Source organism: Poecilia reticulata, linkage group LG20 (genome assembly GCF_000633615.1).
Source record: "Poecilia reticulata strain Guanapo linkage group LG20, Guppy_female_1.0+MT, whole genome shotgun sequence".
Taxonomy (NCBI): domain Eukaryota; kingdom Metazoa; phylum Chordata; class Actinopteri; order Cyprinodontiformes; family Poeciliidae; genus Poecilia; species Poecilia reticulata.
In genome coordinates this window covers 14,052,538-14,068,652 of record NC_024350.1, presented here as the reverse complement: position 1 = coordinate 14,068,652, position 16,115 = coordinate 14,052,538, and the positions used below count along the sequence as shown (strand labels likewise).

Here is a 16,115-nt window from a genome sequence, read left to right as displayed (position 1 = left end):
CTTCAAATACAATTTTTGTCGGTATATATGAAGGTTCAACCTTTACCCCTTTGTTTTGCTTGAAATATTTACTTGTCAAGCACCAGAGAACCATATTTTTAACCCTCTTAGTACTTTCAAAAAGCTTTAGGAAATTATGTATTTTGTAGCTTCTTTGTTTTTGCAGGGCTAGGGCTACGGAGTAGGCTGAGGAATTGGGTTTTCATATCCAATCCAACTGAATGTCAATAAAGAAGTTAAAAAATAAATAAATAGGATGTGTTTTTACGTGTTTTCTGAATTAGTTGGGTTACATTAGGATTTTGTAACATGCTAACATTATGCCATAATGCAGCCATCTTCCCTTTATTGATCTGCACTGACTTCATTGAGGAAGCAATATCCACCAGCCTTGACAAAGTAAGCAGTCACTTACTTTGTAAGCAAGTGACTTACAATTCTGTAAACTGATTTTAGCGCTGCGTTTATTGATGTCGGTCTCTAGAGTTACGGAGAGATATGTTCTACTTGTTCTGAAAACCGCCGGATTCTGACGACCCAGTCATGTGGAGTCCCTCACATGACTGCCACCACACTCGGTAAAGATGACCTCGCCTGTTTGGAGAACGCCATTAGGATCATGGAACGGCACAGCATCTGGAATGCAAGCCAGGCAGGCAGAAGTTAAGGGCAACTCATAAAGTTGATGGTTTCCACTGAGAAAGACAGTTTTGTTTGTTGCATGCTACCTGTCACATGATTAATTGACGCCGCCAATTTGATTTAATGGTTTTGTGACATAATGTCACAAAAATTATGAAAAAAAACAACCACGTTTTCAGTTTTTCACTACAGGGGTTTAACCATTTGGATGTACTGTTCCTGCGACAGACTGGCGATCTGTCCAGGGTGACCCCGCCTCTCGCCCGAAACGTTGGCTGGAGATGGGCACCAGCACCCCTCCCGACCCCACTGAGGGAAAAAGGGTGCAAGAAAATGGATGGATGGATGGATGGATGTACTGTTCTTCATGCAACGAAGAGATTATTTTGTTTTTCTCTGAACAGTTGCGGCTTCTCTAAAGACTTGCCCGTTGAACTTCTATCAGATACCAGATTTACATTGTTTTGTTATTTTTTGCTGGAAATAATTACATTCCTAAAGTTACTCCTACTTCCTCTGAAAACATCTGAACACTGCCAGCATAAACGGCAACAAGCTGCACACGCAACCTTTTGGAAGACTCGGGGTAATCATTAGGAGTAATTATGTTCATGTTAATTACTGTTTAATTATGCACATTTAATCACTGCTTTCTGTTTAGTTTCACAAAGCTCCAAACAGGACTTGAATTTTTCATTTTTTTTCCCTTCCTTTCAGACCAGACTATTTTGAACGTACAGTAAACATGCACACCAAAGTTGTTTACTTGGTTTTATCGCAGCATGGTTCTTGCTCCATCCATTTCTTTGTTTTTCGCCGAGGCGTTGACGGAGAATGAGAAATGGGTTCTGTCCACGACTGCAGTGCTCCTGTGTGTTTGCCTGGGCATGTGTCTGTTAAACTGTGGTTGTCTGAGGGGTAGCAGGCGACGTCAGCTCCAGAGACACACAAACACATCATGGGCACGGTCTGATTCCTACATTAAAAACTTACTGACACATGTGGTGAAATTTCCCTTGCTTTTTTTTTCCCCCAGAGTGTCCCTCGGGATGTGGTCAACAGACTCTTCAGATCTCGCGTCCTATTTTACTACGTGTGACTCCTCCTAAGCATGTGTGAGAAGACTGATCACTTAAAACCTCATCCAGTAAAACATGCTATGTAGACTAACGTTTCATGCAAATGAGCACATAGTCTTCTCATTAAAAAGGGGATGTGGTTTGAAGATATGTGGAGGAATTTCAGGACATGGCATAATTTAGCTGCTGCGGTGGTTTGATATAATCTTTATAACACCATAAACAATATTTTCCTCCCATAAAATCGAAATGTCTCCTGTTGCTTCATTCAGTTTTCAAACACTGCTACGTCTGTGAAATGCGTTGGGGATGGTTGCCATCTGCTGTTGTCCTGCACATCACCAGTACGTTAACTCTGCCTTACAATCAATAGTTTTCTTTAAGCTCATATGTCTCTGCCAGTCTTTCATTTGTGTCAGCTAAATATGAAGACGTTGGAGATCTAGAGGAAGACGAGTCAATTTGAACTATGAAGACTTCACTTATTGCCTCAGACGTCACACAAAGGCAGCGATCTGATGCCCTTTCTTTGGTTTTTGTTTCTTACACGTGTGCCCAATTATTTTTCAAGAAATGGCGGGGAACGGCAAATAATTCACTGAATTATCACACAAAGGATTGCGAGCTTCGGACTGCTAATGCATCATCGCTTATTTGCAGCTGACTGATATTAGTTACACATGTCTTGCTAGAAACTGAGAGATTAAGTTTTGTTTCTTTAAAAGCATCTCTCTGGAGAAATCCTCCGTTTATGAGCGGGCTTCATACACAGGGCCATTGGGAGCCACTGAAAGGGCCACCCAGGAAGGAGGTCATGCATCTCTGTTACTAACTGGGAGAGCTGGACCACCATCAATGGTCAGCAGACTGACCCAGGTCTTGATTTACAGCTGAACAGACTGGAATTTATCTGAACACACAGCACAAATAAATTTATGTTGGAAGGAAAGGTTCACTTTGAGGGAAATGTCAATCTGATTTTTTTTTTTTTTTTTTTGCTTAAAAATAATGGACCTATTGAGAAATCTAGACGAGTATTTTCTGGCTGCAAATCCCCTCTATATAACCTCCTTAAGAAAACAATTCAGATTGGATGATGCCCTTTTCGAACAGCATATGGCAGACCGTACATCAGAAGCTCACTAGGCCACAGTCAGGCCACACCTTACCCCCTGTCTGTTAAAGGAGACATCATCTACCCTGCCTGTTTAGCCGTTTTCACTGCTGGAAACACTTTAAGCTGGAAACCTTGCCTGATGCCAAGCTTATAGACGTGGAACTCCTCCCCAGCTCCTCCGCTCTCCCAGGTGATTCACATTTGACATAAAACATGTCAGACACTTCACACGCAAACACTATTTCCTCAACATATATTGTTTTGACCTGGCTCTAGCGATTGTTTGTTTGTTTGCTTAAGACGTTCCGACCAAATAAGAGTCTCAAACAATTGTGTTTGCTTGCATGCTAAAGCTAACACTAACCTATTTTGAAGGTAAGCTAATCTACATCATGTTTGTTTTGTGGGTTCTGGCTTCTTCCCACAAGTCCAAAAACACGACTTTTAGATGGATTGGTGTCTAGATTGTGCTTTGGCGTGATTGGCTGTGTGCTGTTTGTGTTGTCCTGTGGTGGACTGGCAATCTGGTAGCCTGCTTCTCACATAATGAGTGTTGGAGCTAGATACCAGGCGCCCAACGACCCTGCAAGGATAAGTGGGTCTAGATTATGGTTGCACAGTTAGATGGATTTTATTGTTATTTTTCTGAAAATTAAGTGACTTATTGTCTCCAAAATAAAATGTTGTGCTTAAAGCCAGAGATCACTTTGACTTCTTGCCTTTCTGAAATGAAAATCAGTTGTAAGAACATGACCTCTCCTGCTCTTTTGTGTGTGTGTGTGTGTGCGTGTGCGTGTGTGTGTGTGTGGGTGTGTGTGTGTGTGTGTGTGTGTGTGTGTGTGTGTGTGTGTGTTTTTATTTGAGCATTTGGAACACGTTACAAAAACAGATTCATTATTCAACTTCACGCTGATACCTCGGGCAGTTTTTGGCCATCTCTGCTCTGAACATTAACCAGAAGATATCCATCATTGTTCTGTGGAGAGTGGAGACTGCTGGGTTTGGACAGGAATCTGGAATGTTGTTGAGGGACATATTGTCTATATTAAACAAGTGTGTGGCTGGTTTGAGCTAAGCTGGTTTCCAAACTCTTTAGAAGTTTTTTTGTTGTTGTTGTTGTAGCTCTTTTGTGCACTTTGACATTGTTAAGGACTTGGTTGATGTGTTTCCATGATGATCAAGATGCATAAAGGCTAATTGTCTATGATAAACAACAGGAGGAGGTGACTCATCTGCCTTAAATGTGTTGTTTGATTGAAACAATCACCACCAGAAGCAAGAAAATGAATCTCAGAGTCTCTGGAAGGTCAGCATTGTGTGTAATTCTGTTCCAGACAAAATCCAGCAGGACCGTCTTGTTGCCGGAACACGAATCCCGTTGTGATCGGCGCCTGATTGTGAGTTTTATTATGTCAGATTTCTGAGTCAGAGGCCCCGGCAGAGAGTTGATAGTTCACGTCGCTTTTTAAGGTTAACTTCAGAACTTCATTGCGTGAGAACGGCAGTCTGAGCTGTCCTGTCTGGATCCCTCTTCCTTTCACAGAGACTAATTTGCGCCTCTGTAGGCCGAACGTGACGCGGTCAGTATTCTAGACGCTTGGGGATCATTTCAAAGGCCGTGCTGTGTGTGTCGGTTTGCACAGAGAAAGGCCTTGTGGGGAGAATCTTAAACCTGGATCAGGTAGCTCATCCAAACTGTCTTTAACCGAATCTTTATATGCATATTTTGTTCATAATCATTCAAGTATAGTAACCTAATGATGGTTTGAGTGGTTTCGCCAGGTGTTGGAAATATTTGGATTGAATTGAGTGGATTTTTCCTGAGTCTGGAGTGAAACAAAATATTGTGGCAGGGACACAAAGAACTTGTTAACCTGATCATATTTAGACCTGTTGTCGAGCTGCTTTGTATTATTTCCTACTGAATGTCCCTTTGGGTATTTTGGAACACCTACCCTGCTGTAGTTTAACTTTAGGTTTATCTTACAATCCCTTTTTATTTCAAAAGCAGCAACAAGCTGTCTTGCTCTTTTGTGTTCCCATTTACTTTCAAAGTTGCTGGGTAATTTATAAAACCCACAAAAACTGTGATTTATGAGACATTCTCGTGCTGCTTTATTCAGATTGGCTGAAGGCGTTTTTTTTTTTGTGTGTGTGTTGTCACCAATTTGTCACGCCTTTTGCCACAGGCTGCTGGTGCTTAGCTGGGAAAATAAGTCATCTTGAGCATCTTATTTTGGTTTTTAACAATGGTCTCCTAAATGCTTTGGTGTGGTGTATCCTTAGCAGTCAGTAATGACGATCTCTTTCAGACATATTATTCTCTTTATTTCTTTTTTGATTACAATCCAGGTGTTTCCTTTTTCCCAGTAACTATTTGGTTCTTCCATTCTGACATGATCAAAAACGGCTCTTTCATTTTTCTTTCAATCAAATAAAGCTTGTTTTTCTGTCTTTTTGTTTGAACCGATTTATTTTCTTCTACAGTCAGATTAATTACATCAAATGTGATGCAACCACACACGTGTGTGTGCGTGCGCGCGCGTGCGTGTGTCAACTGCGTGTGTGTGACCAATTACCTATTTCTATTTTTTTAGATTCTGATTTGTTATGAGCTTTCAGTAAGAGAATCACATTTTTTTTAGAATTTTGGAAAATAAATCATTTTAACAGTAGCAAAAAAACAATATGGCAAGTCAATGTAATATAAAAATGGGAAACTGGAACTGGTAAAAAAAAATCTAATAAAATAATAATAATAAGGCATTGAAGGCATCCAATGTTCCTCCAGGCTTTTTTTTTTTTTTTACTCAAATTTTTTGATTCATTTCTTCTGCTTTTGTTAAATTAATTCTGATCCAAAGTATTAACTGAAGCTTACTTGAGCAGTGGTCAGGTCTCATTAGGTGCATGTTCCATAAAAAAATGAAACCACACAACTCATAAATTGGCTTCAATATTTCACCACTTTATTGCATCTGGACCACTTTAGATGAGCACGACTTCAAAATCTGTAACTCTCAGTCTTCTTGGACAAAGGATGGAATTGCAGATTTGATAAACGGTGTGTAAATTACATTCGTTTGTAAAATGTCTTTAAAAATAGTAGATTTTAGTACTTTGTCATTTTAGACACAGTTTAAGAGTTTCCAAAATCACCCTGAACTTAATTGTCTAGAGAGCTTAAAGGTAATGGTTCCTTTCTTAAACTTTTTGAATTGGCGTGCAAAAATTTAATTTGAATATTTGAATTGCCGTAAAAAAACATGAATAAATAAAGATGGTCAAAATCTTGTAATATTAGTAACTCAAAGATGGAACTTGTCAGATCAAGGTGAAAACCACTGCATTAAGCATTATTCAACTTTTGTCTTTTTTATTTTAAGACAGGGTTTTATTTACTTTTTTTAAATTCCTACCTTCCCAGTACTGGAGAATGATGGGAGCCGATTCCATTCCTTTAAACAAAAAATGATTTAGATGGGGATTTTTGCTCTATGACGACAGGGGTTGGAAACATGTTCTTTTGGTTTTCTGATACGAGATCTTTAACCTTTCCAGCTCTACAGACCTTTGTCTGAATACAAAGGGTCCAAATTACAGTGAATACTCTGATTTGGTTCCTGTTGTTTTTTTTATCAGCTCTCCCAGGGACGGCATGCAGGAACAGGGTGGAGCAGGAATGAATGATGACGCCGTTACTGGCCTTATGGGAGGGGAAAGGCTGCCTGATCGGCCCTGTTGTAAAATCTCTACTGGATCTCTTACCGTTGGAGGCTAGATAATGTCTGTAGTGATGCCAGAAGAAAATCTGACAGATTTCAGCTGCTTCACACCTGCTGCTCCTTTTCTCTGTCTTCCTTTCTTCTGCTTTTCTCAGAGGGTATCATGTCCCTGTAGTTGGCAAACAGTGTGTGAGTAGCCCTTTCTCACAGCCATCCTCGGCTTCAGTCAGTTCCAGTTACGGGCGCCCGGGCTTTGAGGCTATGAAACTGTAAAAAGCGAAGGACAGATTAATTGTCACGGAGTGAGTAACATTAGAACTGTTTGGTTCTCCTGCTTTCCGATCACAATGATGATGCCGTTTTCTCCTCATCAAAGCCTCTTGCTGCCAAGACTCTGATGTCAGTTTCCCAGCAATGTGATGCGAATTTGATTTATTTTTTTTGTTCTCCGTTTCATAAAACATTTGTGATTGGTAGACTAAACAAGAACACAATGGAACTGTAACACAACACATTTGTTGTCATGGAGATTGTTGTTGTTTGCTTTGGATGTTGGGAGTAAAACAGACAGGATTGAGTTAGGGTCTATGGCTGTGACTAATAGGGCTCGTTCTGCGTAGCAGCACGGAATAGTTTTCATTTTTGTGGTTTTACAGTTATGATTCAGAACAAGGAGTAAACTGTGACCTTGCATCTTTAAATATGTTTTTATTCCCTAACCCAGCATTAAAGATGTTTTTGAAGATGATTTTTTTTTATTGGGTTATATTGCTCAACACTTTAATGATGGGGAATGCAATTGAACCTTATTTTCCTAACTAGTCTTTCTTTCCCATCATCACAACATGACAACTAAGAGCAATAGGCTCTAAAGGGTGAACATAAAACAGTCAAATATTTTCCATATGACTAAAGACATAATTGGAAGTCTGAATTACTGCGCAGCACCTTATAATATTGCAGTCTACCACCTACTACATCAATATCAAATAGGCCCTTCTATGATTGCTATATTGTACACATGGATATTGTGAGAATTGTGATTCAACATGTCCTGCAGCTTTACTTGTTGAAAATATCTTACCTGCCACTGTGGTTGAAGATTTTCCAACCAGAGTGATTTTGAAATGTCATTAAGAAGAAGCATAATGACGAATTCAAACTAAATTCCGGATCATATGTTGTTGTTTTTTTAACGGGTACACTACCTTAAAGTCAGTGGCTTTGGAGTCCAACAGTCTTCAGTTTCCTGGGAAAATTTAGAGCATTGAGTGAATAAGACTGTATGATCATGTGAAGTTATCATATTGTGATTTATGTGACAATAAACAGACTGCTTACCGCATGGCTTTACGAGATGCACAACAGGGAGACGTCACTCTAAAGGACGCCATTGGTTGAAGAGCAACAGTAAGATGGATTTATTGGTTAGCACTTTTAACCCTCTTCTCCCTGACCTCCCCCCCCCCCCCACACACACACACACTTTAAAACAAGAAAGCAAACTAATGAGAATAACCCATTGCCAAGAAGTTTTTGTGTTTCTGTCATGATGATGAGGGTGATAAGTTTTAGATCATAGTTGGATTTGAGTGTAGCACACAGCTTCAGTCTTTCAGGCTGAGGTCGAACAATGAGGGAATTTGGGACAGACACCAGCTACTCTGATCAGTTTCCATTACTCTGGGATGAGGAATTTGAAATGAAAGATAGACCAAACAGGGGATTAAAATCTTAAGTGGATCTTGCTAATGGCTGCTTCCATTGTTTAAAAAATATCCAGTTGTAAGGAAGAACTTTAAAAAAAAAAGGTGAAGTGTACCTTTCCCCCACAAGAGGGCACAAATGATGCTACAGAATGGCTGGCAAGGTTTCCAGTTATCTTTACCAGCGCCCTTCATGTTGCACTAGCTCAAGATGGCATTGTTTACTTGATCTTTATCACCAACTGAAACGGAAAGTGTTAAGGAAACAACTACTGTATCACCAGTAGGGGGGCGGGGGGGAAGAACAGGACTCCATATGCATGTCTATGTTTTGCACATGCAGATATTAACTCAAGATCTTGGTCCCTGGATTGAGGGGTACCATATTTGCCTGCCTCACCAAACAGGCTCGTAAAGCAGCATTATGAAGCAACCGTAATGCAGTCACCTGCTATTCAGTGCTTGCTGTGAGGCACCGACACGAAAGAGCAGACGGGGTTTGATTTACGGGAACATGTGGTCCGGGCTGCTGTTTGTCCTTGCAGTTGGTGTGCCGTTACAGAGCCTTTGACTGTTGAGAGGGCCCCATATGGTGCGAAAGACGTCTAAAGTTTTCACTTGGCTTGCTTTGGAATGATGAGTAGGCTGAGTGGATGGGAATCATTTTTCCTCCTCTCCAACTAAAAACAGAGCTTTGTTTTTTTTTTTTTTTACTTCTGAATCAGTTTTAAACATCAGTGTTTTAATTGTATGTCTTGTAAAACTGATCAGTTTTCCGCTAATTTGATTACCTCAAAGGACTTTGATTAAGAAAAGGTTATTAAAACTCTTAATCATGCATGCGCTAAACTCTTTGCCCCATAAACCTAATTGAAACAAAAAGCTATACTGGTGCCCTGCTAGCAGGCTGCTTGTGAGAACGCCACATGTCTTAGATCACAGATCAGCCAGTCAGCTAGCCCATGATGTAGCAAAGTTTGAATTGTCCAGTCCTCTTTCTGTGGCCGTCTGGGGCCAGACTGAGGCGAGGAAACAACCCAACAAAAGAAATATTTGTCCAATCTATCCAAGCAAACTCTCCAATTGAGGACTGAACTTTCCCATCACATCAGTCTGCCTGTGTGACATGCAATGGAAAGAGTCAAATGGCTTTCAAATTAACAGGGGGGGAGGCTGTGCATTTACAAACAGGTCTGTAATGAACACTGATAAATTGAGCACATGCGCCAATAGACTTTAACTCTGGCAAACATTTACATGTGCAACGTATTTTGGTCTGTCTCATTAGAAAGCTGTTTGTTACATGACAAATTTGGCAGAGTTTCAAAGATCCATTTTCTTAATTGAGCATTCAAGATGAACATAATTTAATTAATATTTATGTCTAGATCTCAAATGCTTTCGTCTCACTTCCCCACATGAAAGTATTTCTAATACTTTGTCTGGTCAATGATTACCATATGCAAAGATCCGATGTATCCCCTTGTGTTGACGTTGTAAGCCTTTTCATTTAAACAGAGTAGTGTTTGAAGATCTGTGGTCCTCGCAGCTCAGAAATGCTTCTCTTCTCCTGTTTACATCTCCAGGCTTCTTAGCGTCACAAAGAGTCAGGAAGTCTCGATCGGTCCATGAGGGTGCCGGGGTCTGCCGTACAAACTTTGATTTGTGTGCGTGTTTGCAGTTTGCCAGTGTAAAGTGAAAAAGGGTTGCCAGGGTGGTGAAAGCATGTTGTTTGCTCATGTCCAGACCTGCAGAATGGATGAGGACACAGATGGGGTTTCTCTCTCGGTTGACTTTTCTTCAGGCCTAAGCCCTTGCCGTGTTTGGAGAGACATGGAAACCTCCGCTAGAATGAGCAGGCATCTTATTGAATGAGGAAAGACTTAAGGCTTTCACCCAAGACTGCATGAATAGGATGTGAGAGACGGGCAGCGCGAGTGGGTGGATGTAGTCGGCCTAAAATGGATGGTCTGTTCTGTCGCTGAGTGTTTCCTGGTCAGTGGACAGTTTTAATGAACATTAGGATTATTATTATTATTATTATTATTGAGAGTGTAACCAAGGATGATCGAGTAGCTGGTCTCAAAAGAGAGATGTTTCAAACGGTTCAAGGACTGATGAAATTCTTCACCGTACAGCTTGAAATCATTTTAATTACATGATATTCGAAGTCTAAATTGTGGACAATTCTAGGTTGTAGTTCCCGTTTTTTAAACCTACCACTACTTGCTAAGTCTTTCTAAGAAATAAAATGCTAATAAAAGGGTCCTTTGTAACACATGCCAACATCACGTTCAGCATGCATTTGAAACTGATGTTTTGGACAGTGCATTATGGTCTCGGATAGCAGCGTGGGAATGATTTGGCAAAGGGATGAACTAGCATGTTGCAGATGCACGTCTGCTGCTATTGACTACAATGGCATTTTTAAAGTTTTACATCAGCCTGTAGTTGGCAAAGTAGTGCTTTGACACTATCGGTTCTGCATCTTGTCATTCTGCTTGTGCACAGGTTTAAAACGTCACTGGAGTCATTCAGGATCTCCGAATGCAGAACCAAACAAATTGCTCCAGTAGAATACATGATTACGACCCTCCTTGGCAACCTTGCATGTAAAACATTGGAAGGTCGGTAAGAAAAGGCTGGGATTTCCACTCAGGACCTTCAGACAGCTAATGCACCATAAAACTTCAAAGCCTGGACTTCCAAATCATCTGGGTTTGCTTCTCACCATGCCCAGTACTACTTTTCTCTGGAGAACTCTTAAGAGATTTGTTAAACAGCAGCACGTTTTCAAAGGGAAACAAAGGGCAGATCAGGCACTGCGTCCAAGAATCACAGCATTTGGCTCTAAAAACAGTGTGCAAACTTGTTATCACAAGTTAATAACAATATGCTGTAATAGGAATGAAGGTGGCGGAAACACGTGTTCTGTGCTGCTCTGCTGATGCCTTTTGAGCACATGGTTGTAACACCATACAGCAAGCAGAAAAGCAGAGTGAAGTGCAAATTCTGAGCTTTCAGATTGTGTTAAAAAAATAAAGCAGGTTAATGCTTTCAGAAAGCTTCTCCTTCTTTAAAGTACCTGCAGCACATTTGGTTCTTTCAGTCACGCATGAAGTGTTAGTCGCTGGCTTGATGTCTGGCCTTGGGTCTGAGAGCAATTTGCTATTTGAAACCCTGTAAGAAGTTAAATGATCCAGACAGCGCAGCTCCAAAGGTCTCCACAAGCTTCTTTTTACCACAATAAGGTGGTTAGTGGTGAAGGGGAAAATCTGGAAATGTTTTGGAGAGAATATTAACACCTTTATTTCTTTCTCTTCTCAGCTATCTTCAATTGTTATAAAAAAAATACCAAATATAACTCAAAAGAAATTTGATTTAACAATGACTGATTGAAATTCGTCTCCGTCTCTTTAAGACACTCCTGTTCTTTCTGACACTCCGGCTTCAGCATCACAATAACGCTTTTCCATGATGCCGTTTACCACCATTCTTAAGCGCTTTGGGCTGATACGTAGTTCATGTGTTGAGCTCGGCAGTTCCACCGGGTGTTTGCTAATTGCTACTGCCACTAGTCTGGAGGAGCTGAGTGGGGAGGCGTGCAGGTGGAATACTCTGAGGAGGAAGCTCAGCCGTAACGCACCAGTTCAACGCTTTGAAGCTCAGCGGAAATTGCCTGTGCTGTAAACAACCATCCTCCTCTTTGAAAAGAGAAGTCCTGATCCGAAGGAGGCAGCTGTTGATGTATAATTCAATATTTGGAAGCGTGGCCAACATGGACTGACGGCTTTATTCACTTCCTCCTCTGCCATTGCTAAAACTACAGACATAATTATAAAACTGCACAGAAAATCGACGTCCTCATTCAGAACTTCTCTTTCTGTTTACCAATTGATCCGCTTGAAATTCTACTGAAAAAAATTCAATGGAATGGGAGAAATCCCAGGCAGAGCACTGATGGGAGATGAGAATCAAGCAGAATTGCATAGGAAGGCAATGGCCAGGCTAGTTTAGAGTTCAATCTGGAATACTCTGATATTTTTTCTTTCAAACACTTAATGACCTTGTTACAAAGATGTATCTGCATAATATGTTCACTGATAAATCCTGAAAATATTAATGTGGAGTTCGCTTTATTGTGTTTCATTCAGAATTGATAGTAAATTAACTTTTATTTGCCTGACTCGGCTAAAGAAAATTAATTTAAATAAAGGTTATTCCACCAGGAATTATACTTTCCCCGACTTTCTGAAAGTATTTCCATTTCCAGTATTTCTTAGAAGACCACTATAGCAGCACTGACATATTCTATTACTTGCAGATTGCTTGTCTGCCGCTCACTCAAGGTTTTCCCCCTGCTGTGACGAGCAATAGCACATGTGAATACAGATGTACAAATACATTATTTTTTTTTCTTGTTTAAAATGGTGCTACCTGAAAAGTACATTGAACAGCGGAGGTGACAGAGGCTAGACATATGTTGGACCGAGTGGAACAGAGCTTTGATTCAGACGCCCAGAAGGGCCACATTAACATCAGGTTAAACCAACATTGGGAATGGGAGTGAGCCAAGATCATTACAGCAAGAGCGCGAGTGCTCAGCGGGGTTGGGTTACGCACTATCAGCTTTACCCTGAACATGTCTGTCAGAGGCAGAGAAGGTAGTGAGGAGGAGGAGGAGGAGAAAAACGAAGAAAAGATTGATGAGTGACAGGTTTTGACACACGGGCTTTGCTCAATAGCCCCAATTCAGGTCGGCTCTGTTGGCCGCTTTTGGGTTGCTGTGTAGTGAAATGATTTACTAAATGTTTTGATACGTCAGTGTTTTTAATTGGAATTTCATGGGACTGATCAAAGCACGTTTCCATGAAGTGAAGGGTAAAATTAGTATTTTTTATTTTTTTTTACATTTTTCACAAATGGAAATCTGAAGTGAAATGTAATTGTATTTAATTCCGTCGTTCTTTCATTCAAGTACGGCCAACTTCCCCTTACGTATTAAAGAAAAGCTTCCTCACAGCATGATGCTGCCACCATCGTGTTTCACTGTGGGGCTGCGTCTAGAATGATGTACTGGCTTCTTGCAGAACACATGGCATGTTGCTTGTAGACCATAAAGATTAGCTTTGCCCTTATCTGACCAGACCACCTTGTTCCTTGTATTTGATGTTTCTCCTATCGCTTGTGGCAAACAGGATTTTTAATTGCTTGGCTTTGCCAATATATATATATATTTTTATAACTTAACCCTGCTTTAAACTTACTCCATAACTTTACCTCTGATCTTTCTGCTGTCCTCTTTGGTCTTTATGATGGTGTTTGTTCATTAATGTTCTGTAACAAACCTCTGAGGTCTTCACAGAACAGCTGTATTTGAACTAAAAATAAATTGCATACAGATGAGTTCTATTTGCTAATTAGGCTGACTTCTGAAAGTAATTTATATAACTGGAGGGGTTTTTTTGTATCAGCAAAGAGGGGTGACTACAAATGGATGCCACTTTTGTCTGATTTCTTTTTCTTTCTTTTTTTTGACAAAAAAATTGTGCATCTATTTCCTTCCACTTCAACATAAAATTGAAATGATAAAAATAAATCAATTGATTTGAGGGGTAACATAATAAAATTGGGAAAAGCTCAAGAGGTACGAGGACTTCTAAGAGGCGCTGCATACAGAATTCAGACAGCTAATGAATGGATGACAGATCTTGTCAGTAATTTGTTGTGCTGCTCTGTATTTAACATTGTGGTGTCTTTGGCCAGAGTGTGACATCATGCAGGGAGCTGAAAGCAAGCAGTGCCCGGGTCGGGTCAGATCCCAGTGAGACCCACACAGCGGAATCATTCCAGTCGGCGGGAGAAACTTTTGACTGTTGGGAGTCACAAAAACACGGGTGGAGCAGGAACCTCCTCTCTTTTCCGTCCTCCGCTTCCACCAGCTGGCTAACAGATGGAAAGACCTGTAGGCCAAGAAAGCAAACGGGACGATGGAAATGAGGGTGGAAAATCTCACTCAGAGATTTGTTAAATGATAAGAAAATTTGGCAGATGTTCCAGTGCGGCGTTGCGGTGCAGTTGCATAGTTTTCCTCACACTGTGTGACAAGTGTGTTTGTGTGGGCAGGGATGACATTTAGCAACAGCCGCCGCCTGTGTTATGCAATGTTAGCGTTTGGAGTGCTTGTTAATTAGGCTCGGAAAATAGAGGATGTCGCACAGTGCGGGGGAAGGTGATGAGAATGTCAGAGATTCAGGGAGAGTGTGGGCCGATACAAAACATGCGGGGCCGGTGCTCTCCTGAATGCCTGCATGTTTTTGCGCTTGCCGTGGGTGCGCAGCAAAGTTATTTTTGTTCGTTTTTATCTTTTAACAGGTGAAGAGGTTGTTGGATCAGTTTTAACTTGTCCCTCTACATTCACACACACACACACACACCTTGCTTGCTAATCTTTTAGCCAATTTGAGTTGGTCGATGTGCATTTTTAGAAAAATGCAGAAATGTGATAGCCGGGTGGCACTGATGGAAGGAAAGGAACATATCAACTTAATTGCAGTTGCTTTTTATGGATTTAATCTTTTTCAATATCTGGAGAGCTCTTTTAAAGCTGCCACAGGCGCATTGTGAAAACTGAAGAGGCAGTGGTGACCAGTAAATCATAATTAATCTGTTTTTGCACCTCTTCTAAATGTACAAGTCAGAAACGTTAGGAACAGCTGAAGAAACATTGTCTCACTTGTCTCAACAAAGCTGTGCTAAATGACTGTTTTCATCTGCCCTACTTTTCTGTTTAAATAAACCAGCTGCTGCTGATTAAGACCTCTGCCACATTTCTGGCATGTTTGTTTTTGTTTCATGTAAATCTCTTGTATCACATTTTTTTTTYTTTTTTTTTTTTTTTTTCTACCTGCCATCCGACTGTGCATGATGGTGCTTATCCTGTTCCCCTCATGCGGGGTTTGTCAGAAGTCCAACCATGCAAGTTGAGATTCAGCATCACTTTTAAGGTTGTAACAAGACATGTTTTTGTTTTAGTTTTTGACTGTTGGGATTTGGTACAATAACCTGGAATCACAGGCCATGTTGCATATTTATTTGTGGGATGAAGAATTCAGATTGTTCTGTCGACGTTTCTGCTCTTAAATTCCTACCTGCTTTTGCAACTTCACATTAGTGGCTGTAGCTCACTAGGAGTTATTAATGAGAACAGCATAGTTCTCATTAATAACTATTATAAATATATAATAGCATGTGATGTGGAACTGCATCAGGCCTCGTATATAAATTGTTGGGGGGCTATTATTTTTCAAGCTGCACCCTGAAAACCGATTTCCCAGATAGATGAATCACCAACTGTCACAGAAACACATTTGTCTTAGTTTTGAAATAACAAGAACATTTCTGACATACTAAAGACGCGTAAACTGGAAAAATACTTAACGCATAGTGTGTAATTTTTGCTTCGGTGTAAATGTTGAGCAATTTTGAAACTGGTTCTGCCAATAACTTGTCTCTCTCATTCAAACATAACTTATCCTGCTGTCGAGCCTTCAATAAAATCCAGCTGTCCAGCACAATATCATGCAGAACAAGGACTCAAATAACATCATATAAATAAAAATCAACATGATGGCAACTAATCACCTTAGAATCTGTTGCATCCAGGAAACCGCAGTCATGTAACCTATAATAAAATATCACCACAATTTTGGCACGGCCAAACATTATTTTCTCACTGGCTTGGAATAATGATACTGTCATAGTTTGTACACAATATATGAGCATTTTGGACAACTTGTCCATCCATCCATCCATCCATCCATCCATCCATTTTCTTCCGCTTATC

At 40.4% G+C, this 16,115-nt stretch overlaps 1 protein-coding gene across 3 annotated transcripts in view; it reads left to right on the top strand.

Moving 5' to 3' along the window:
* The first annotated feature begins 2,926 nt into the window (after nucleotides 1-2,926).
* Nucleotides 2,927-16,115, top strand: part of sulf1 (sulfatase 1) — an 82,935-nt gene continuing 69,746 nt past the window's right edge. For 2 of the 3 annotated variants that reach the window (XM_008396343.2, XM_008396347.2), the window contains exon 1: nucleotides 2,928-3,028. The gene's annotated coding sequence lies outside the window, so the exon portion shown is untranslated. Of the gene's footprint in view, nucleotides 3,029-16,115 lie in introns of all 3 variants that reach the window. The other variant, XM_008396346.2, reaches the window with a different exon arrangement.